The 23,787-nt window shown below is 47.3% G+C and overlaps 1 non-coding gene across 1 annotated transcript; it reads left to right on the plus strand.

Annotated features, from left to right (window-relative positions):
• Nucleotides 1–10,957: 10,957 nt before the first annotated feature.
• Nucleotides 10,958–11,030, plus strand: TRNAV-CAC (transfer RNA valine (anticodon CAC)). The gene has a single exon. It is a non-coding gene; the product is annotated as a tRNA-Val (tRNA).
• The last annotated feature ends 12,757 nt before the right edge of the window (nt 11,031–23,787 follow it).

The following is a 23,787-nucleotide window of genomic DNA, read 5'->3' on the forward strand; positions in this document are numbered from 1 at the left end:
GGAATGACGTATAAACGTGGCAGCCGTGACAACACCATGCTCACAGCGCCGTCATTGCCTAAAACACAGCCTTCGAGATTGCCTACACACCTTCATTTTTGTAGCAGCGATGAGCTTGGGGTTTTCATAAACCGGCATTCCCGATGTTTGTCAGTGTTGACGTGTCCTCGAGACTCGGAAGTTCTTAAGACAAAAATAGCCCAAATGTGGCCACGTAGCCAACTCGCCATTTTTGACGCCAACACGCGCAAGAACTTTGCCCAATTTGGCTACTATTAGCCTAGTCTGGCAACCATGGAACTTGCTCCTGTTCCGTGATTTCACCGATGTTGGTTTCGAAATTGTTTTATTGTGTTTTCTCTTCTTCATTATTAGGTAATTAATAATTTTGTTTCACTTTGACTACTCACTCATGACGTAAACGTGAACAGTCTGACTGCTCACGTTTCTGTCGTTGGAGTAAGATTTTAATAAGTTTAGCTGGAGATAGCTCTTGCCGCCCAATTCTTGGCATATACCTTTAGATTGCATGCGCCACAAATGGGGAACTTCATCGTTGTTGCTATCATCATTATCATCACTAGTGCGGACGCTCCTGCGCGAGACATAGAAGACCTCTGGCCAGCTCAGTGGTGCCCTGGAATAGGGGCGCCAACCATGCAGGCAGGAGATTGTCATCAACCAATAGAAGATGAAGACATCCGGCCTGACCGCTGAATTACTCTTTCTAGAGCAATAAAGTTTACTTCCTCCTCCTCCGCCTTCAAGAATGGCAAATTCCTAGATGCTCTCAGCTCCCCAGACGGCCGTCCCTGCAAAGGCCAGCCATCGTCGTCGGCCCTTGGCTTAGCTGCAGCAGAGCACCGCCATAGCGTGCCTGTGAATCATTTAAGGGCCTGTTGGTACGGGCTGCGCACCAGCAGCAGAAGCAACGATGGTGTTTCCTGGTGTGACCTCGAATGCCGGCGATGCGGATACAACGTTGAGCAGTGAGGTGCAACACTGCTACCAGCTGCGATTACGAGCTCCCCCACCTCCAAACGCCTTCATGCAGTTCCAACAGGAAAAAGTCCGTTCGGTGGCTGCCAGGAAACGAAAACAAGCGACGCGTTAGCAGCCGCCTGGCAAAGCTGTGGCGTCCTCTCAACGTCGCCGACAACGGGCCCTTCCCGCGCAAGGTCGTCGAAGCTGCCGCCGTCCACCGAAGGAAGTACACGGACTACGCCAACGATTCGCGTGAGGTCCGCCGACGCAAGGAGCACGAGCGCAGTGCCAAGCAGGTTAACATCAAGCTGAAGATCGACAATTACTTGGACAAGGAGCAGCAGCCGATCGCGCCTACAGTCGCGGCCTAGAGTCGAGGAAGGCGGAAGTTCCAGCAGCAGCTGCATCCGCCGTCATTGCCGCTGACGCAAAGGAGCAAACACTGTGCTACAAGCAGCGCTGGCCAAGGCAGCCCCTCGGGCACCGGTCAGGAAACGCATGATTTGTGCGCCTGCGATCACTGCCGCTGCCGCGACCAAGGTTCGCTCAGATGCGTGGACCTAGTACGTGCACAACTGCTGCAGACATCCGCCACTGGGGAAGGAAGCGACTTGCACACGGCGCTTCTCCTGTCCTACGAAACCGCTGAAAACGGTTTCCTTGGACAAGGTCACCACCTACGAGTTTACCCGGTTGCAGGGCTTTGCCTACGTGCTCTTTAATTGGAATTCAATTCAGGCGGAATTCAACTCGCGTATTTTGACGAGCTTCAGACCAGCCGCGTCGACTACTCGTCACCGATGCGTTCAGTGAAGCGCTGTGTATGCCGTCTTCGCAGTCCTTGTCCTTCGCGCTGTACGTTATTTCGATCATGAATTGCCAACTAGCTCAAACAATCACCCTAGTCCTTCTCCAAAGTGGTCTTGGAATGTCGAAACGCGATCCAGCCTATCTGTACCACGAGATGTGACCGCGCAATGAACAGGATGTCGCTGTTTTGGGAGATAGGCAGAGTGGATGGCAGCGGTTGAGGCCTTTGTCACGGTGGGAAGTAGAATGTACCGGTTTATTATGTAGCAAACAATGTATTATGTGTTTAGCACGCGAGCGCCACTGTTCGAGTTAGCCTGACATCAAACATTCAATATTCGAAAGTTCTCAAGTACATGGTATTCAAATCAAGCTTATTAGCTGCCTCTCCGCAATTAAATAACGTAGGGCTGTTAAAACACGTTTTTTTGACGGCACTATTGACATAGTATTTTCGTTATATAATGATCACGCAGAAACTCTTCTGGGAGCTTTCTAAAAGACGCATAAGCATTCGCTCCTAATGGCCTGTTTTTCGTCGTTTTCTGCGTCTGTGTTAGGTATCAGGGCAATAAACGCCGCGAAAGCGGTATAGAGAAAGGAAGGAACGTGGTCTCAACGCCATGATGCTAATTAGTCCAGCATAAGACGGCGCTGTGATGCTGCTCGTAGCGTCATTGTCAGGTCGCATGAGCTTCTTTCTTCTTCGGTTGTTGCTGTAGGTCTTGGTCACTATCACCATCACCATTCGTTCACAACCGCGTGCTCTGAATTTTCTCTGTGAGTGACATAGCTTCGGGGTCGTGGCAACGAGAGGCAGCCCGAGCGCCCTTCTCGCGTCGAGAGAGGGATGCGCATGCCTGAACGGGACGCAGTGAGAAAAAAACAAACTAGAATGACTCAGTTTTAGGCGAGGCCTTGTCCCCTTATCCCCCCCCCCCCCCGCCCCACTCCGCTGTTTATTGTCCAGCACGCTACTGGAGAGAAAAGTAGAGATATGGACACGCATTGTTCTGATAGCTACGCCAAACTCCCAAGGCGTCCTGCAGCAAATAGTAACAACACAACTTGCCACAGCATCCGCTGAATACTTTGGCCGTGTGTGCTTCAAGGTTAGGGAGCACTGGTAGTAACGAGAATCCCAGCCATATTCCCATGTATCCTGCGAAACAGCCGAACGCTTCTACTATTTGCAGTTTAGAACAGGAAAGGGGAAAAACAAAAAAAAACACCGCCTCTCACCGCCGTGCGCGAGAATTAACGCGCCGCGACGGCAATGGGGCTACATTGGATCCGGAGGAGCTCAGCCACAGCGACCCGTTATTAACATTTCACGAGATTGTCTCCCATTATAAAGAGGAACGCAGGCGCTTCCCGGCTCCACATCCAAATCTATGCAGATCACAATCGATCACGCTTAGGATGCTTCAGACGAGGTCATATCCCTCCCTCGCGAAGTTTCTTAAGCAGGATTTATCCAGAAATTGACCCAGAGTGCCCGGATTGTGGGGAGGTTAGCACGCTACCTCATATGCTCTGGCAGTGTCCTGCGTTACGGGATGCGTCCCTCACCAGCGAACAGGACTGGGGCGAGGCCATATCCAGTACGCAACTCAAGCTCCAGTCCATGGCCGTCCAGAGGGCCCGTGAAAGAGCTGAGAGGCTTGGCCTCCCGATTCCGACATGGGAGCAGCCAGCGGTGAGCCGGGGGCCCCAACGGGTCTCCACCGGCTAGTCCCTCAGGACCTCATTAAAGTTCATTGTCTGTCTGTCTGTGATATAGATGAGGTGTATAAATAGGCAAAATAAACAGCCGAGTTCACTCAGACTAATATTTACCAGAAATCAGAGTCAGGCGGGATCACTCCCATTCATGGGCCAACTCACATTAACAGAATCATGTGTTTAGACTCGGAGCTTTGGGGATGGGATGGAATTAAAGTAAATGGTTGACGTTTCACTTCATGAACGCGAGTTATGCGCAAGCGTATGGGTGCTAATCCCCTTTTGTGCATTGCGCGTACAATGCTTTTAAAATGTTTTGAATGTGTGTAAATGTGGCGTTTTATTTTGTACGTTTTATGTCCGTTTTTTTATTTTTGTAAAGTGCAATGTACCATTTCGAGAGATGTTAAGGCAGTGTATGGAAATACAAAGTATTTATTATTTCAAGCAGTTTGGTAGCGTACTACTCACACTATTCATTTTCTCCTTCTCCTTCTGGGGTCTTCTGGGCACGGCAATCCAGCGCCTTTTGCCGGACTTGTTCAGCTCGTGCCCGGTGCTTGGCGACAACTTCGAGGTCGGTCGACTCGCGCTCGGACTGCCGCCACTTGTGCCGCTGCTCCGTCATTCTCGCTCGGCGCGTGGCCTCTCGATCGCGAGACGAACCAGGTACATCCATAGCGCACACACAAGCCGCAGCAGTTGCCAGAGGAGGCCAACCCAGCGCGCCTCCGCCTACTTTGCTTCTTCGTGACGCTTCGCTTCCTTCCCCCTTCGCTGAATGCCTCCTAGACTTTCCTGTAGGTGTCGTTGCTTTGCCGCGAGCTCAGGTCCAGATGGCAGGTCTTGATGGAATCCCAGTTGCATTAATAAAGACATGGGGTCCAAATCTAAGCAAGCATTAGGAGAGGTAGTGAGGAAAACAATTTTGGACGGTAAAGGCTCCGATGGGTGCAGATAAGCAGCATGAGCATGATATATAAGAGAAAGGGAGACAAAGCCGACATAAGCAACTAACTTCCCATAACAGTGACGTCAATGTTTTACAGGTTAATCGCAAATAGAATCAGGAGCACCTTAAAGTTCTGGCAACCAAAGGACCAGTCAGGATTTCGTAAAGGCTATTCAACTATAGACAATATTCACACTATCAATCAGGTGATAGAGAAATGTGCGGAATATCATCATCATCATCATCAGCCTGGTTACGCCCACTGCAGGGCAAAGGCCTCTCCCATACTTCTCCAACAACCCCGGTCATGTACTAATTGTTGCCATGTCGTCCCTGCAAACTTCTTAATCTCATCCGCCCACCTAACTTTCTGCCGCCCTCTGCTACGCTGCCCTTCCCTTCGAATCCATTCCGTAACCCTTAATGACCATCGGTTATCTTCCCTCCTCATTACATGTCCTGCCCATGCCCATTTCTTTTTCTTCATTTCAACTAAGATGTCATTAACTTGCATTTGTTCCCTCACCCAATCAGCTAATCAGCTCTTTTCTTATCCCTTAAAGTTACACCTATCATTCTTCTTTCCATAGCTCGTTGCTTCGTCCTCAATTTGAGTAGAACCCTTTTCGTAAGCCTCCAGGTTTCTACCCCGTAGGTGAGTACTGGTAAGACACAGCTATCATATACTTTTCTCGTTAGGGATAATGGCAACCTGTTGTTCATGATATGAGAATGCCTGCCAAACGCACCCCAGCCCATTCTTATTCTTCTGATTATTTCCGTTTCATGATCCGGATCTGCCGTCACTACCTGCCCTAAGTAGATGTATTCCTTCACGACTTCCAGTGCCTCGCTGCCTATTGTAAATTGCTGTTCTCTTCCGAGATTGTTAAGCATTACTTTAGTTTTCTGCAGATTAATTTTTAGACCCACTCTTCTGCTTTGCCTCTCCAGGTCAGTGAGCATGCATTGCAGTTGGTCCCCTGAGTTACTAAGTAAGGCAGTATCATCAGCGAATCGCAAGTTACTAAGGTATTCTCCATAACTTTTATCCCCAATTCTTCCCAATCCAGGTCTCTGAATACCTCCTGTAAACACGCGGTGAATAGCATTGGAGATATCGTATCTGCCTGCCTGACACCTTTCTTTATTGGGATTTTGTTGCTTGCTTTATGGAGGACTACGGTGGCTGTGGAGCCGCTATAGATATCTTTCAGTATTTTTACATACGACTCGTCTACACCCTGATTCCGTAATGCCTCCATGACTGCTGAGGTTTCGACAACATCAAACGCTTTCTCGTAATCAATGAAAGCTATATATAAGGGTTGGTTATATTCCGCACATTTCTCTATCACCTGATTGATAGTGTGAATATGATCTATTGTTGAGTAGCCTTTACGGAATCCTGCCTGGTCCTTTGCTTGACAGAAGTCTAAGGTGTTCCTGATTCTATTTGCGATTACCTTAGTAAATAGTTTGTAGGCAGCGGACAGTAAGCTGGTCGGTCTGTAATTTTTCAAGTCTTTGGCGTCCCCTTAATTATGGATTAGGATTATGTTAGCGTTCTTCCAAGATTCCGGTACGCTCGAGGTCATGAGGCATTGCGTATACTGGGTGGCCAGTTTCTCTAGAACAATCTGTCCACCATCCTTCAACAAATCTGCTGTTACCTGATCCTCCCCAGCTACCTTCCCCCTTTGCATATCTCCCAAGGCTTTCTCTACTTCTTCCGGCGTTACCTTTGGGATTTCGAATACCTCTACACTATTCTCTCTTCCATTATCGCCGTGGGTGCCACTGGTACTGTATAAATCTCTATAGAACTCCTCAGCCACTTGAACTGTCTCATCCATATTAGTAATGATATTGCCGGCTTTGTCTCTTAACGCATACATCTGATTCTTGCCAATTCCTAGTTTTTTCTTCACTGCTTTTAGGCTTCCTCCATTCCTGAGACCATGCTCAATTTTATCCATATTATACTTCCTTATGTCAGCTGTCTTACGCGTGTTGATTAACTTCGAAAGTTCTGCCAGTACTATTCTAGCTGTACGGTTAGATGCTTTCATACATTGGCGCTTCTTGATCAGATCTTTCGTCTCCTGCGATAGTTTGCTGGTATCCTGCCTAACGGAGTTACCACCGACTTCCATTGCACATTCCTTTATGATGCCCACAAGACTGTCGTTCATTGCTTCAACACTAAGGTCCTCATCCTGAGTTAAAGCCGAATACCTGTTCTGTAGTTTGATCTGGAATTCCTCTATTTTTCCCTCTTACCACTAACTCATTATTCGGCTTCTTATGTACCAGTTTCTTCCGTTCCCTCCTCTGGTCTAGGCTAATTCGAGTTCTTACCATCCTGTGGTCACTGCAGCGCACCTTGCCGAGCACGAATATAACCAACCCTTATATATAGCTTTCATTGATTACGAGAAAGCGTTTGATTCAGTCGAAACCTAAGCAGTCATGCACGCATTATGGAATCGGGGTGTAGACGAGCCATATGTAAAAAATACTGAAATATATCTATAGCGGCTCCACAGCCACCGTAGTCATCCATAAAGAAAGCAACAAAATCCCAATAAAGATGGGCGTCAGGCAGGGAGATGCGATTTCTCCAATGTTATTCACAGCGTGTTTACAGGAGGTATTCAGAGACCTGGATTGGGAAGAATTGGGAATAAGTGTTAAAGGAGAATACCTTAGTAACTTGCGATTCGCTGATGATATTACCTTGCTTAGTAACTCACGGGACCAATTGTAATGCATGCTCCCTGACTTGGACAGGCAAAGAAGAAGGGTGGGTCTAAAAATTATTCTGCAGAAAACAAAGGTAATGTTTAACACTCTCGGAAGAGAACAGCAGTTTACGATAGGTAGCGAGGCACTGGAAGTGGTAAGGGAATACATCTACTTAGGGCAGGTAGTAACGCCGGATCCGGAGCATGAGACTGAAATAATCAGAAGAATAAGAATGGGCTGGGGGGCGTTTGGCAGGCATTCTCAGATCGTGAAAAGCAGGTTGCCATTATCCCTCAAGAGAAAAGTGTATAACAGCTGTGTCTTACCAGTACTCACCTACGGGGCAGAAATCTGGAGGCTTACGAAAAGGGTTCAACGTAAATTGAGGACGACGCAACGAGCTATGGAAAGAAGAATGATGGGTGTAACGTTAAGGGAGTGGAGATAACAAGGGAGAAGATTGGGCGAGGGAACAAACGCAAGTTGATTACATCTTAGTTGGAATCAAGAAAAAAGAAATGGGCATGGGCAGGGCATGTAATGAGGAGGGAAGATAACCGGTGGTCAATAAGGGTTACGGACTCGATTCCAAGAGAATGGAAGAGTACCAGGGGGCGGCAGAAAGTAAGATGAGATTAAGAAGTTTTCAGGGAGAACATGGCCACAATTAGCACGTGACCGGGGTAGTTAGAGAAGTATGGGAAATGCATTTTGCCCTGCAGTTGGCGTAGCCAGGCTGATGATGATGCTGATGCTGATGATGATTTTTCACCCTTTTCGCGAATCACTTTCCTCTAGAGAAACGAGATGGTGCTTCCGGTGCGACTCACACGTTTCGCCACACGTTGCCTCATCGAAAGCGCGCGAATACGAAATCATTACCTCTTCTGCCCTGCTTCTGTTCGATCACAGCATGCTTCGTTCAAGCTGCAAAATATGGAGTGGTGGATTGAAGACGTGCGCAGCAGTTAGCTGAAAAAATTGTGACTAGCAAATTAAGAAATCAACTGAATCTGTGTGTCCACGCTTGACGGACCGCTGCTACATAAGGACTCCATGTGTTCCTGGCTCTTCGCGATGCTCGGCTTCCCTCGAGGATCAAAAAAATTTATTCATCGGCCAGCATTGTAGCGCTAACCTCCAAGTAAAGGACTTCAGCCGCGAAACGTCTGGACGAGTGAGTATACCACTCGTTATATCGTCTTCACACATCTACCCCAACTGTCACGCAAACTTAAACCCGCTCTGCACCCAAGGTATCAAACATAAGTGATCGGGCGCACACTTTTATCAATGCGCCGAAGCATGGGTGACGCCAATTGCACCGACAACAAAATAACGTTCGAATTAAGCTGAACGTTTAGTAATGTCCACACAGTAAGCGTGTGACTAGCGGTATTGTAGTAAGGATGCGGATGCCATTAAGAAGATTGCAGGCGTCGGTGAGCTGCGCGTCAAAGAACGCCGCTGCTTGGTTATTGACCCGGCGAACCAGGCTTAGCTGAACTTTTCGGCAATAAGCGTGAGCATGCGTAAGGGTTTGAAGGGGATTTCCTCCGACTAATGCCAACACTCGACAATGATGTAAGAGAGTGTTTTGAATTGCCTATTTCTTTGGAAGAGATCGAGAAAGCAATAGATGATCTTCCATCTGGAAAAGCACCGGGGCCAGATGGGCTGAACGCTGTCTTCTATAGAACCTTCAAACAAGATGTTTCTCAGTTCTTGTTACAAGTGATAACAGAAGCGTATGAACGCAAAAAAGTTCCATTGTCCTTTGGTATTTCAATAATTTTACTTATTCCCAAGTCTGATGATCCTGTGAAACGAAGGTTAGTGGGTTCCTTCAGTACTATCAGCCTCACTAATGTCGACTACAAGGTGTACATGAAAGTACTAGCCAGACGACTTCAGAGTGTAATCGACAAATCAGTAGGGCCGCACCAAACCTCTGGCATCAGAGGACGCAGCATTGCAACAAATATACATGTGGCCAGAACCGTATTGGAATGTGTTGACGCGCTTGGAAGCCAGGTAGCTATGATACAGCCGGACTTGGCTAAAGCGTTCGATCGCGTTTCACATGACATTATTTTCTCCATTCTAGAGCATGCTAACCTGGGTAGTGTAATAGTAGGAGTAAAAATGGCGTCCGCAAATTGTATGACACGCAAATATAGTTAATGGTGACCTTACTGAGCGCCTCACAGAGCGTTCTTCGGTGAGGCAAGGTTGTCCGCTCTCTCCCCTGGCTTTTGCAGCGTATCTAGAGCCTTTATGTCTGGCCATTATCAACAGTGATTACGTCACGGGTTTCAAGCTGCAATCTGCTCAGGTGAAACTTGCGTATGCGGACGACATAGCGGTATTTTGCAAGAACAGAGAAAGCATTTGTGAAGTTACAAACATTCTGGAAAGGTTTTGTAACCAGACTGGATGTCAAGTAAACTGGGAAAAAAGTTCTGGATTTTGGCACGGGGAATGAGATATTACACCGCAATTTTTCTCACGGCTGCAATGGTCTCCCATACCAACGCGATACCTTGGTCTGCACCTAGAATGTTATCGCGATCCCAGCCCACTTTGGAACAAAGAGATGTCAAGGGCGAGAGAGAAAGCGGGAGCGTGGCAAGGAAGGAATCTGTCAATATTCTCACCTGCCTTTGTCTGCAATGTTTTTCTCATTTCAAAAATATGGTACCTCATGGATGTGCTGTGTGCTTCGCGGACCTCTATTCAAAAATTGCATCGTAAATTTGCCGTCTTTCTTTGGACTTCGACCTGGGAAAAAACGAGGAGAACAAACCTGTTTCTTTCAGTGAAGAGTGGAGGCCTTGGACTGGTTCATTTGTTTTTGCGTCAAGTGGTATCACGCTTCATTTTCTTTGGTGATCAAAATGAAACCTTCTTAAGAACGTTTATACAGATTAGATTGCAGAGGCTACTCCCAAGAAACATAGTGTCCTCTGGTGAAAACATGTGTGGTGCTGTAACCGGATTTTTGCGCGAGGTTGTGCTTTCTTGTAAGTTGTTAAATGTGTGCTTTTCCCCAGACTATTTGTAGAGTGTTCCCAAGAAAAAGCTGTACAAAGATCTTCTGGATATCATGCTGCCGGTGCCATTGTACCGTGCGCCTTATCGTGGAGGCCCAGGGCAGAATATTTTAAAGCGAGTGAAGGAGATGCCAGTTAGGCCAGGCGTGAAACATTATTTTCATGTTACACCCTAATGCATTACCTGTCAAAACGTGGCTTCAAGAAAAGCGAATCTTTGTCCCTTGGACAACGAACTGTCTTTTATGCAAGAGGCCAGAGACAGTCGAACTTGTTTTTCTGGTCTGCTGGGACGCGATATTCCACTGGGACGTCCTACAGAGAAGTATAAAGAAAGAGTTACCACTAGACCCTTATGGTATCAGGTTTTTACTGGTTGATCACGAAGATTTACCATATGATTTGTTCATGCTTCTTGGCCTCCACAGCTTGTGGAAAACACGAATGCAAGTAAGGCATGCAGATGCTTATACGCGCAGTGCACGTGAAAACTTTATTGAAAGCGCTGCTTACCTTCGGGAATGCATCCGGGCACAGCATGACGCACCTCAGTGGGTAACACTTCTTGATGATTTGCTGAGTTTGAAGAAATTTTACCTTCGCTCGCCTCAGCTCAAGAGTAGCTGATGTGCTTTATCGTTTGTGACTTATTGTTCCTCATGTGAACTTCGGAAATAAAAAAAAAGTTCCCGTAGTGTAGTGGTTATCACGTGCACTTCACACGCGCAAGGCCCCCGGTTCGATCCCGGGCGGGAACAGTGCATTGTACTTTTGTTTTCTTTGCGATCGCGAATACGCAGAAGAAAAGAGGTAGAGAAATGGCCGTCTCCGTGCTCCGTTGCCGTGCTGTATCATTCTGCTTCCGGCTCCCGAGCTGAACGGATCGCGGGATCATGGGCTCCAATGGAGCGGCATTTGCGGCTGTTAGCCGCGGCAAGAGGCTTTCGACGGAAGAAGATAAGGATTACCAGATAATTTTGTATAGGTGAAGGCGTGAAGATGGCATATAAAAACTGTACTACTAAGCTTATCATTAACAAAAAGCTTAGCGAAGGAAACCCAGTAAGGTCTAGTGTGCGCCAAGGATGCCGAGCCTCAAGCCTGCTTTTCGCCATATATCTTGAACCGTTCTCTTTAAAAATTCTGAACAACAAAACGATATGCGGCTATCGATTAACGCACGAAATTAAAATCCTCTCATACGCAGACGACATCGCAATCTTTTGCCGAACTCAAAAAAGCATCGAAAGTGCCATCAAGGAAGCAAAAACATTTTGCAGCCTAACTGGAAGCGCCATTAGTTGGCAAAAATGCCTAGGATACTGGCACGGTGAATGGGACGAAAGGCCGACACAATTCGAAGGTATAAGGTTTGCTGATACGCCGGGCAAATACCTTGGCATTCCTTTGGAACACTATCGCGGAAACAAAGACCAATGGGCGGGTGAAATTGACCGGGTTAAAACCCAAACAACAAAATGGGGCGGACGCGATTTCTCAATCTTTACACGTGCAACTGTGTGTAATATGTTCATCGTAAGAAAAGTTTTCTATATGATGCAAGTGCTTTGCATGGCAAGGATGTCTGTGCAAAAGTTACACAGACTGTTTGCTGTCTTTATCTGGGGGTCGAACTGGGAGCGTACTAGTCGTCTGAACTTGTTTCAGTTCGTTAAAAAATGAGGGCTAGGTTTATCGCATTCATTTCTGAAACAAGTTGTTACACGATTCTTTTTCTTAAGACAACAGAACGATGCTTTCCGGCAGAGCATTTGTCACGTGTTTTTGAGCCAGGCATTACCGGAATACATAGTGTCATCGTACTCTACTAATCTTGTTCCATTGAAAGGGATTACGAAAGAAGTCGTTGATGCTTTTCCTTTTTTGAAAAGCCACTTTTCGATAGAATATCTCTCGGATGTAACAAAGAAAAAATTGTAAAGGGACTTGCTTGATGTGATGTGTCCTGTGCCTGTATATTGTTCATTATATGTACTACGACGAGAACGTAATGTTTTGAGTCGCGTTAAGAAGATGCCTGTTAGAACGTCGACCAAGACGTTTTTCTTCTTTCTTGCCACCGGCGCGCTCCCTGTAAAACCCTGGCTTAAAGAAACAGGTATTTTTGTCCCTTGGAGTACTAACTGTACGATATGCAATGAGCCCGAAACCATCGATCACGTATTTTTGGACTGTTCAGGCTCTGTTTTTCTGTGGGACATTTGACAGAGGACACTCAAAAAGCAACTGCCACTTACACCTCACGGGATTCGATTTCTCCCGTTTGATCAGACAGGGGACGTGCCGTGTGACCGCCTGATGTTGTTGACAATGCACAGTGTATGGAGGACGTGAATGGATGTAAGACACGAGAATGTTAAATCACAACCGTCAAAAGTGTACTTCAGAGAGGCTATTATGTATGTCCGCGACGTCTACAGGACACTTTCCGATCCTCCAGAATGGCTACCTGTATTTGATCAGTTGCTAACACAAGAGCCCTATTAACCTAGCAAGACGAGACAAAGTACGAGTCTTGTTTTTAATGCAACTTATGTGTATGTATGTCGAATTCCAACAAGAATTCCTGTCCATTGTACGAGGAGAAATCCGGCAATAAAAAGTAAAAAATCCGTTCGCGTGGTATAGCGGTTATCACGTGCGCTTTACACGCGCAAGGCCCCCGGCTCGATCCCTGGCGGGGACAGTGCATTATACTTTTGTTTTCTTTGCGATCATGAATACGCAGAAGAAAAGAGGGAGAGAAATAGCCGTCTGCGTGCTCCGTTCCCGTGGTGTAGTGGCTATCCCGCCGTTTACAACGAAGCATACGAACTGAAAATACTTCCACCATCCTTTGGCCAGTCCCATACCGTACTAATACCGAAAACAGAAGACACCGAAAAGCTCAAGCAACTTTCCTCCTACAGACCCATAACGCTTACTAATTGCGACTACAAAATATTGATGAAGATGTTGGCACGATGGTTCCAGTCAGTTATTAAAGAAGTAGTCGGCCCACACCAGAAGTGTGGCTTTCACGGCAGAACCATTTTTACTAACATTCATAAGATGAAGTGTGTGCTGGAGTGTTGTGATGCCATGTGTGAAACAGTAGCGATCCTCCAGCTTGACCTGGAGAAAGCGTTTGATTGCGTTTCACACGAGATATTGCTCGCCATCCTTGAAGACGTTAATTTTGGCCACATAATCACTGAGGGGGTGAACATGGCGTGCCGGAGCTGCTATACCAGACTTATAATTATTCAGACGATGGGGGCCCCCATTTACGTGAAGCGCTCCGTTCGCCATGGTTGTCCTCTCAGTCCACTCCTGTTTTGCGTTTACATAGAAACGCTATGTCAGGCCATCATCGAAAATGAATGCATTAAGGGCGTTTGCCAGGTCTTCCAATGGCGCCCGGTTAGCGAGTTAACGGGCGTCCACGTTAGCGCGTTCATTAGGTTGTAGAGAAGTGTGTCTCGGTGTGTAGACGACACGCACCCTATGTAACACTGTTTGGTACAGGATGTGGTGTGTGTAGGCCGTGACAACTCCTTTTAAGAAAGCCTGCCGACACTTTGCCAATCCACCACTGCTGTCATGGGCCCGTCCGGTGCCGGTATGGTTGAAAGGTGTATGATAACCGGGGTTACTGGAGCCTCCTCCGACCCACTGTGCACAGTGTAGAGCGTGTTCAAAACCCTCGGAGTGCCTGTGTTAACCCGTTCTGCTGGAGTTAAGTTGGCTGACATAATCAGCCTTGCTTGCTTTGAACGCAACTGCGTCGGAACCCGGGGGCTACATGCAGCACACTTGTGCAGGTTGTTTATTATTTCACAGCCGACAGTCGTTTGTGTTCTTAGAACAGCGCTGCTCTTCTTGTCAGGGACCGATGAGGATACCGTACTTGCACTGCCGTCCCCAAGATATAGGGACATCTAACGGAGGAGCGTACGTCACGAGAGGCCGAGCAGCCGCCGCGCCGCGCACATGTCGCTCAGTGGCATATAGGCACGTCCTTGTGCATTAACACAAACACAGACACTGCCGTGGGTGGCGACATTCCCGCTGCGGTGTGGGAGATACACAGTTTACGCCATTGAGCACACGTAAATAGCGGGAGATCTGGCGGCCACGTCGCGCGGGAGTAAGATTCTGCGGCATGTCCGGGGTTAGCGGTTCGCGGGGTGATTTATGTGTTCGTGGGGCATACCATTGCAAAGGGCAGACTGTTCTGAAGCGTGTGAACCTCGAGCAGGAGGGCCATGTGGCGTTCGCTTAAGTGAGGTTGATCTGTGTGTTCCAAAAACAGGACTAGAGAAGAGGGGTGGTTACAGTGTGTATTTCTGATGGTCCAGCCTTCATTGAAAAGAAAAAAAAAGGCTGATTGGTAGAATGTGTGCTAAGCGACCCAAAATAAGGGTACCGCCCAATACGCTAAGGTATTTAAAAGAGGGCGTAGAAATGAGGGAGGCGAGTGAGCGATAATGGGCCGTCGCTATGCGATACATGCCACTTTATCATAGTAAACTTATGAAATCCCAAGTTGGCCTCCCTGAGTGCAAAGTGTCGCCGGATGGCGACAAAGATTCGTTCAGGAATCGTCTACCTGAATGATCTTGGAGAAGAAACTCCAAATGGCATCCGGTTAGCGAGTTATGGAGCTATAACATTAGCGCGTTTATTAGGCTGGAAAGAAGCGTCTGTACGTGTCTACACGATACGCACTCTGTGTGACGCTTTCTGGTTCACTGATGGAAGAATGCGGTTTGTGTACGGTGTGGCGACTTCTTTCACCAAAGCCTGCAGACGCTTTGCGAATCCGCGACCACTGTGGTGGGTCCTTCCGGTGCCGGTAGGATCGAAACGAGTATGATGGCCAGGATGATAGAAGCCTCCTCAGTGTCGCTTTTTATAATGTAGAGCATGTCCGAAATCCTCAGATGGTATGTGTTAGTTATTACTCTAAGACACATGGTACGTCTCCTCAGGTGCCGGGTGATAGTGTGTATACGTCCTATGTGTGTGATGTGCAGTCACCAGTGAAGACCTTTCTCCGACCTTTGTTACTGTTGGGGTGCATATTAGGAGGAACACCATGGGGCAACCTCCATCTTGTATGGAATGCTAGGTGTAAAAGGTGTGCTTTCTTCTTGCAGGGGTTTTCTTGGCATTGAGTTTCCCAGCTCGGATAGAATGAGTCACCGCTGCCTTGTCTATTGCATGCGTAGAATTTCGTTGTTAAATGGACCTTCACCAGTCCTGGGATTGTGTTTTTCACCCCAAGTCGTAGCCGGAGCATCGTAGACGCATGATGGGGGTGCTCCCGGCGCTGCATTTAGTACCGTGTGGAGAAGGGTGTTGATCTTGTTCATCTCGGCTGAGTGAGGCTATGGTAGGGGAGATAGTACGTTAATTAACCGATTATGAGGGCTTGTACGAATTGGCGTTAAGGTTTTACAGCAAAGGGGTATATGACTAGTATCCTGGGATTTCTTTATCTCCTTAGGCAAAAACTCAACCAATCACAGCGGAAGGGGCGCCGTTTGCGCCGCTGGGTTCCTTGCAGCGACACCAGATCGCGCTTGCATCCGCGGCAACGGCGGCGCTGGCAGTGCGGATGAAAGAAAAAACAACGAAAAAGCCCGCCTTCGCAAACCGCGTTCACCGGAAGCGCTTCCCGGTAAAACGTTACGGTTGCATACGCTGCAGTCGCCTGGAACAGCCACTGTGGCATGCGAAGCAAACAGTGACGTTGACAGGCTTTCATAACTAAAAGAAGAACCCGCCTAGCCACTGATTTCTGATGTGTTGAGATAACGCTATGCAAAGGCCACGCATACTTAGGACAGTCGAAGATCAGCGTGAACATGACGATCGGCGACGGGAACAGCAACGTGAATATGCACAACGTTGTCGTGCTCAGGCTAGACATTACGCAGTGGCTCTTGCCCCAAGCAAGCCATTCACAGTTAGGATGTCTTAAGGGCACCGCAAATAAGATGAGCGATGAAAGGAACAACAACGTCGATATGCGCAGGTGCGACGAGTTCAGTCTCGGCACGATGTGGTTCTAGGCTACGTCACATTGGTCTATCGGATCAAGTAATACCACAGCTTCGCTGGCCAACAACATTCACAGCGTGGATTGGAGCACACTTTTTATTTCTAAATGCCATGGCAGCGCTTGGTAACACGCTTTATCAAATGTGTTACATGGGTTATCTCTTGACGCAGTAAGTGTAGAGTATGTGGCCGTGTCGTTGTATCGTATGCGCAGGCGTATACTACACGGAGTATGCCTACTCTCGAAATGAACTAGGCATTCAGATGCAAGGTGGCGTCTTGTGCCACTTCTGCTTCGCAGGTGCGTCCTCGAGCTGTCTTATACGCTAGTACTAAGCTTACGGCTTACTGTAGCGCGTCCCCAATGGCATCGTCTGACCCTGTGTTCCGCCAGAATGATAAGTCACCGCACTTCAGGGCACGCCGCATGTTTTCAAGTTTGTCTAGAAACGGCGGTAGCTTTACTTTAGCCTCGATGAACAGGGAGGAAGACTGAACCAAACCCTGTTGAGTGCTTCCGCCGTGAAGCTTTACGATGCCTGACCAAATTTTGCAGAATCCTATGGTGGTCATACAATAATGTAAAAAGGCTCGGACATAAGCACTGTTGCCTTTACCGCGTAGGGCGCTGGAAAGGTTGTTTAAAATGAGGTCATAGAAGGCATTGTCGAAGGTCTCTTTGAAGTGCTGCTGAAACTAAAATGGCCCTGGTTTGAGTGGTACTGGGGCCATCCACAATATCATTGCGTGACAGACTTCAGCCGTACGAGATTATTGTATTGCTGTCAAACTGGTTCCTCTCGAAGTAAGGCTGCATGTGCATAAGAACTACGTGCTCAAAGCATTTGCCACCACACAAAGTGAGGCATATGGTACTTATATTTTGTAGGCACGAGAGTTTGCCACGTTTTGGAATTGACGTAACCTATGAGGTATCGCCAATCCTGTGGAACCGTTCCGTTTTTCCCGTCGTCGTTGTAGTATGCAGTGATTTGCCGGATGTCTGGTTCGTCAAGGCGGCGTAATAGTGTAGATAATGCCATCTGGTGTGGGCATCATGTATCGCCTGATGCTGTGTAGGGTCGCCCTCACTCTTCCCGCCGTGGTGGCATAGCGGCTTTGACGCTGTGCTTCTAACCCCAAGGCGGCAGGCTCGAATCTCAATCTTGGTGCCCCGCATTTCAATGGGGCCAAATGCAAAAACGCTCGTTCCGTGTACCATGCATTGCGTGTACGTTAAAGAACCTCAGGTGGTCAAAATTATTCCGGAGTTGCCAACTACGGTGTGCCTTATAATCATGATAATCGTGGTTTCACACCTAAAATGCTAGAGTTTAATTTTTATATATATTTTTCATCCCACCTGCAGGGGTGGACATAACGTACTAGAGCACGCTGCGCTGATAAGTCACCCAAATTTTCACCTCTAAATAGATAACTCTAAAGAAGACGTTGTTTAGATATGGCATTTCGTAGTGGGTGTTATTTGATACTACTTATAGATGCAGCGCTACCGATTCGAAAGCTGTTTCATCGATTCATATCGCTCTAAATACTTCAAAGTGAACAACTGCCGCAACTCATTTCTTGATATGCTGCAGTCTGGCACGAGGCCGTCAAAACAGATTCAACACCATCACTTTCCCTCGACAGAGTAAGAAAAATAAAAAAAAAGAAACAAAAGGAATGACGGCCCGCTTTTGCGCTCCTTTCTCGTTTTTTTTTTTTTTCACCTCCTCTGTGGAGTGGAAAGTCAAAAGCGACGGAGAGCACGACGCACTGTGTCCACCGTGCTTTCGTTTGTCGGCGGAGTGGTGTGGAGTGGAAAAGCGGAAGCGACCCAGTGTAGCCGTGGCTGGCACCGGCTGTCTCGACGGACGCATTCAAGTAGACATTTACGCAAACTGCTGTTATCGTGTTTCATCTGTGTGCGATGGTAAGAGATGGTAACTAGCAGATTTCTTCTCACGTGAAGTATGTACGGAATTTGTCACCTTTTAGCTTGATCTATTCACCTGATCACGGCGATGAAGCGATTAGTTTATGAAGAATTGGCAGGTTTTTATAAAGCTAAACCTAACGCTTCTCTACAATGTTTGCATAAACTTAATCGCGAAACTAGACGCAACCGCCTAACTGAACTGTAGCAGACGAGAAACCGGACGTTACACCTGCGCACAACCCTCGAACCCCGGTCCGGTGAAACAAAGGGATGAATTGGGAACTGTTTGTGCGTGCTGTATGTGAATTATCTCTGTTATCTCTGTGGCCCCTGTTACGCATTAGAACTGGCAGATGCTGGGCTACGCCGCTTAATGACAGGTGTGTTTCATGCGTACCAATTTTGTAAAAGCGATTAGTGTTGTCATTTTAGCATCTGCTTTTTGCACACACTCATTGGTGAGCCGCCAGGGTTCAACGGAATGGGCAGTACTTGGCTCACACTCGACCCGCCTTGGTGGCGTAGTGGCTAAGGCCGTATTTCGATGGGTTTTCAGATGCGAAAACGCCCGTGTGCCGAGGATTGGGTGCACGTTAAAGAATCCCAGGTGCCCAAAATGAATCCGGAGTGCCTCATTCCGGCGTGCTTCATAATTAAATCGTGCTTTTGGCACGTAAATCCCCAGTATTTAATTTCTTATTTGGCTGGCACTAATCGAGTAGATTTTGTTCATAGCGAAGTTTATCGCTTAAGGGCACGCGGTATGATACTCATATGAGTGTAGAATAAATTTTTGCCGCTTCCAGCGCCCTTCTGGGCAGGCATGCTTAACATATAAAAAAGAAACGATGAAAAGCATTTAGGGCGCCTCTGTGCAGTCCTGTACGTATGTGCTGCGTCTATTTCATATTATGAAAGACCCTGTTATGGAGAGTTTAATTGTGACACCACTTGCTATTCTATCCCTCAGGTTGTATCATTTTCTCGCCCCCCGTGAAATATCTCGATTTCACTGAATTATTCGTGCAAGTAATAAATATATTCAGACAGGCTGCGCCAGGAACGCAGCTTCAGCGGTGTACATCAAAAGTCTTGAGCTTGCTACAGATTGTGTATGGGCATACGGGTACAGAGGTGACGTAACAAAACCACAAGTTGCATTTAATCACACCTTACATACCTAACTTTAATTATGTTACAGCTGGTGGGGATTTTACGATCTAATTTTGTAACCGTGTTCGCTCCCTGTTTGTGGTGGCACCTTTCGATGATGATGATGACGATGATGCTGACCTCAGAGTCTATGGCACAAACCCACTCATGGGGATTGGCCACCAATCGGGCAGATTTTGCATACGTGTTAAGAGTTTTGCAGATGGCCTTTGTGCACAAGGGTAAAAGAATGACCCCCTCCTCCTCACGGCTAACTATCATTATTTCGAACGGAATCCTGGGAAGTAGTGAAAGTGATAGATTAATCGGAAAGTAAGAATACTTCCAATTTCGATCATCTTAAGCCAGTTCACATACAGTATGTTTGAGGCATTAGTTCACTACCTCTGGTGCATATAGTAAATCGCATTTTTGAGTTCAGAGTTTTTTTCCGCATAGGCTTAAAGGAGCCCCTAAACCGTTTTCTAAGTAGTCATAGAATGGCCTCTCTTTTATAGGACGTTGTCTCAGGAATCTGCTGCCGCGAAAGTTTTTCGCATTCTTCATGTACAAGCGGAGACACAGGTAGCTGTCACACCAATGTGCGGCCATCTCTCTCCGTTTTTCTCCAGTAGCACGCTGGAAACTACACAGGGGGGTTGAAAAGGGTGTTGTGCCCCGCCTGTAAATTGGTCATTCTCGTTTGTTTGTTTTTTCTCTTTACGACGCTACTTCTGGTTGAAACGTTTGCATCGCTCTCTCGACTCAAGATGGGTGTTCGGGCTGCCTTTCGTCGCCATGCCCCAGGAATTAGGTCACTTACAGAGACAAATCAGAGCAAAGTCAAGCGGCCAGACAGCTCGTCGCAGCACTCCGTGGTGACCGCGGTGTCTACGCTTCGTAGCACGCGGTGGGATGTATGATCTCACGGGCAGGAGGCTCAGCGGCGCGCAACAGCGCGTGATCAACTACTTTTTCAGTTCGTTTTTGAAAGCGCATCTATATATATATATATATGTATATATATATATATATATATATATATATATATATATATATATATATTATTTATTTAACTCAAAGTGGGCAACAACAGTGTTACCGATGGTGTTTTCGTGCTAGCGAAATCCGCCAATGCCGGTTGGTTGGCTGCTTGGGTGCTTGCGACGTCGGTGCTGACGCATTGCGAAGGAGAGTGCAAGTGATTTTTATTGTTTTTGGCATGAGGTCGTAAATTATCTGCTGCAAGCCGTTCAATGACATTGGGCTCACATACTCACAGCAGCCTCCTTGACAAATCGGCAACGTTTTCTTACTACGGTGAAAAAAGTGTTTCAGCGTCCTTTTAAGGTAGCCAGGGTGCCACCTATCTATAAAGAATTATGTGCGCACAGAAGAAAACACTACCCTCCCGCTGAGAGTCACCGGGCTCACGGCATGGTTAAGATAGTAGGGCAAACGCATTTGCCGATTACCGTAGTTGCCGATAGCTTTCCTTCTTGTGATCGGCCGTGTGAAGCAGTGTTGTTTTCCCTTTTGTGAACACGGACGAGAGCATGTCGCTCTTGGAACGTTACGTTCGCGACCTATAGGACGGAAGGACAAAGAGGATGGAACGACTTTCAAGGTACTTCGGAACTCTGCTGCTAAAGAAGACATCATCAATCTCGCATAAGTGACATTTGCGAGCTTCGCGGAAAATGACCAGCGGATAAGAAAATCATTTGAATAAAGCGTTTGGTTGTAAATATCTCGTCTAAAATTTTGGTTCCAAGTTGCTTGTGGCTGCATGGTTGCAAAAACTGGCAAGCGCTCGTCCTACGTAGGTTAACATAGCTCGGATATGCGTTTCAAAATTCAGTTTCAGTGATTTAGGTGCTCATGCGCTCACAGGTTGCAGAGCTCTAGAGACTGCGGCTCAGATGACCAAGCTAGCAAGAAAGTGACAAAAAAGTAAGCGGAGAATGCAGCATTTGTGCACCTGGCAAGCCACAACAAAGGCGCTAGCGATGATGTTCCTGGGTAATTTTTAACTTCGCCAACAAAACAATGATTGTATATAGGAAATGCCCGCATCCGATAGCGCTATGGGGTGGAGGAAGAGCCGAGACATCTCGTGACGCATCCAAGCCACGTTATCTAGGCTCCGTAAATCATAAACGCTGCCCGAAGATGACCGGAGCAAAAAATTACCCGTCACCATTAAAAAAAAGTTGCGTTCCGCTTTACTGTCGCAAAGCCAAGTTCGTAAGAAATCACTTTAACGCAGGGAATGTACGCGTTAGTAGGGCTCTATCAAATTAAGCGACTTAGACGACGCGACTGTAATGCAAAGCATTCTTTAGTGCTTCGTGCTAGATAGGTTGCTCTCTCGCCTTGCATTAAGAAAAATAATGTGTCACCTTTGTGGAAATCGAACCTCTGCTGTCCAGGTAAGTAGCCGGGTGCTCTGCCCGTTACGCCATGATATCTTATGTTTCTTACTTCCAGTATTACATGCATGCTTCTCGCGCTCCAAGCCAGCCAGATCTTTGAAACACTCGGCGCGTGCATCCCGAGCAAATTTTTTCATCTTGTTTCCTTGTAACAGCCCCTGTTTTGAGGCTACGTAATAGACTGCACTAGCACCGGGACCTGCCCCCGTTCTCCTATAATTTCCTCGTATAGTGGCTTGCGCTACGTAGAAATTGCGCTAGCTTGTACGGACTTCATGATTGCACAAGTTAATCGAGTTTTACCATTTTTTCGCCCAGGTAGAATGTCGTCGTTTTAACGCACACCGCGTGAGAAGCCATGCCTTCGTGCAATTGTATATAACGTAGTCGCTGATGACGTCACAATCCGAATTTATATCGTTTGCTTTAGCCGACTGCTTATGTATACCCAACAATCACCCTGTCGGTCGCTGGCCATCCGCTAACACTACTACTCAATAGGCGGGCACACGTTGATCCATCTGGAATCGTTTTCGAGAATCCCAACCAATGCTGGATAGCCAGGTACCTGCAAAACGGTTCGCACAACATAGCTTCCCACAGTGCGGGGGATACGCACAATTTCTTTCAACGAGAATACTTAGGTCATAGTGATGTCCACCAAACAGTCCTGTGATTGGACAACGGTACGGCAATTTATTGCATAGAGCAAGCCCGTTTAATTTCAATGGTACACGCTAAAAAGCGCTTAACATCGTTCTTCTGCCTTTTATAGTGATACAGTCGACGTCCCTGCTTGACCTGTTGGGATCTCGGGCCACGAGCTTCGTACTGCGGCTGTGATCAGCGCATCGTAAACCACGGTGCATCGACGCAGATGTTTACTGTCACTGCTTCGGACGGCGTTTGCGTCTGCCTTCTGGCTCACGTGATACCTGATTCGGTACCTGGTGGCGGCGATCAGCTATAAAAGGGCCCTGTGGATTGTGCATCGTTGGGATTTGCGGCGTTTGTGAAAAGCGCTAAACATCGTTCTTCTGCCTTTTATAGTGATACCATCGACGTCCCTGCTTGACCTGTTGGGATCTCGGGCCACGAGCTTCGTACTGCGGCTGCGATCAGCGCATCGTAAACCACGGTGCATCGACGCAGATGTTTACTGTCACCGCTTCGGACGGCGCTTGCGTTTGCCTTCTGGCTCACGTGATACCTGATTCGGTGCCTGCTGGCGGCGATCAGCTATAAAAGCGCCCTGTGGATTGTGCATCGTTGGGATTTGCGGCGTTTGTGAAAAGCACTAAACATCGTTCTTCTGCCTTTTAGAGGTGAGTGCACGTTCATAGCGTTATAAACTGTACCTCAGTGCACGCCGCAATTCCCAAGCCCGGTGCCTATGATTATATGTGTACAGTATGGGTGTTGACATTGTCACATATCGAGCGCGGATAGGTAGCCATAGCCAACGATTACAGTGTAGCTGCAGTGAAGGGCTTCGTTTTCATGCCGCTGCCGGTTTATTTGCTACATGGTTCCCGAGAGGGCGACTGATCGTTCTTATGTTTTCTGCGGCTCACCTCCTAATCTGCTGCGGTGACATGGAAGTCAATCCCGGCCCTGACAAGATAGACAAGGTTCTTGATGCGCTAAAGGATGCCGAGTCTGCGTGTGAAAAATTTCAGAAGGACATTAGCAGTAAGATGAAGGACATTTTATCAGGTATAACTGACCTTAAGAAACGCCTTTCGCAAGTGGTATCTTCGCTATACGATTCTTTGGGAAATGCCACAGTGTTATCCGAAGTCAAAAAAGGTGTCGATGACATCAAAAGCGACCTTTCATCCTTTTCTGATAGGCGGGATTCAGAGCCTAACATAGCTGAAATCGTTGATGACATCAACAATCGGATGCGCAGAAAAA

Source organism: Dermacentor albipictus, chromosome 2 (assembly GCF_038994185.2).
Source record: "Dermacentor albipictus isolate Rhodes 1998 colony chromosome 2, USDA_Dalb.pri_finalv2, whole genome shotgun sequence".
NCBI classification, from domain to species: Eukaryota; Metazoa; Arthropoda; class Arachnida; order Ixodida; family Ixodidae; genus Dermacentor; species Dermacentor albipictus.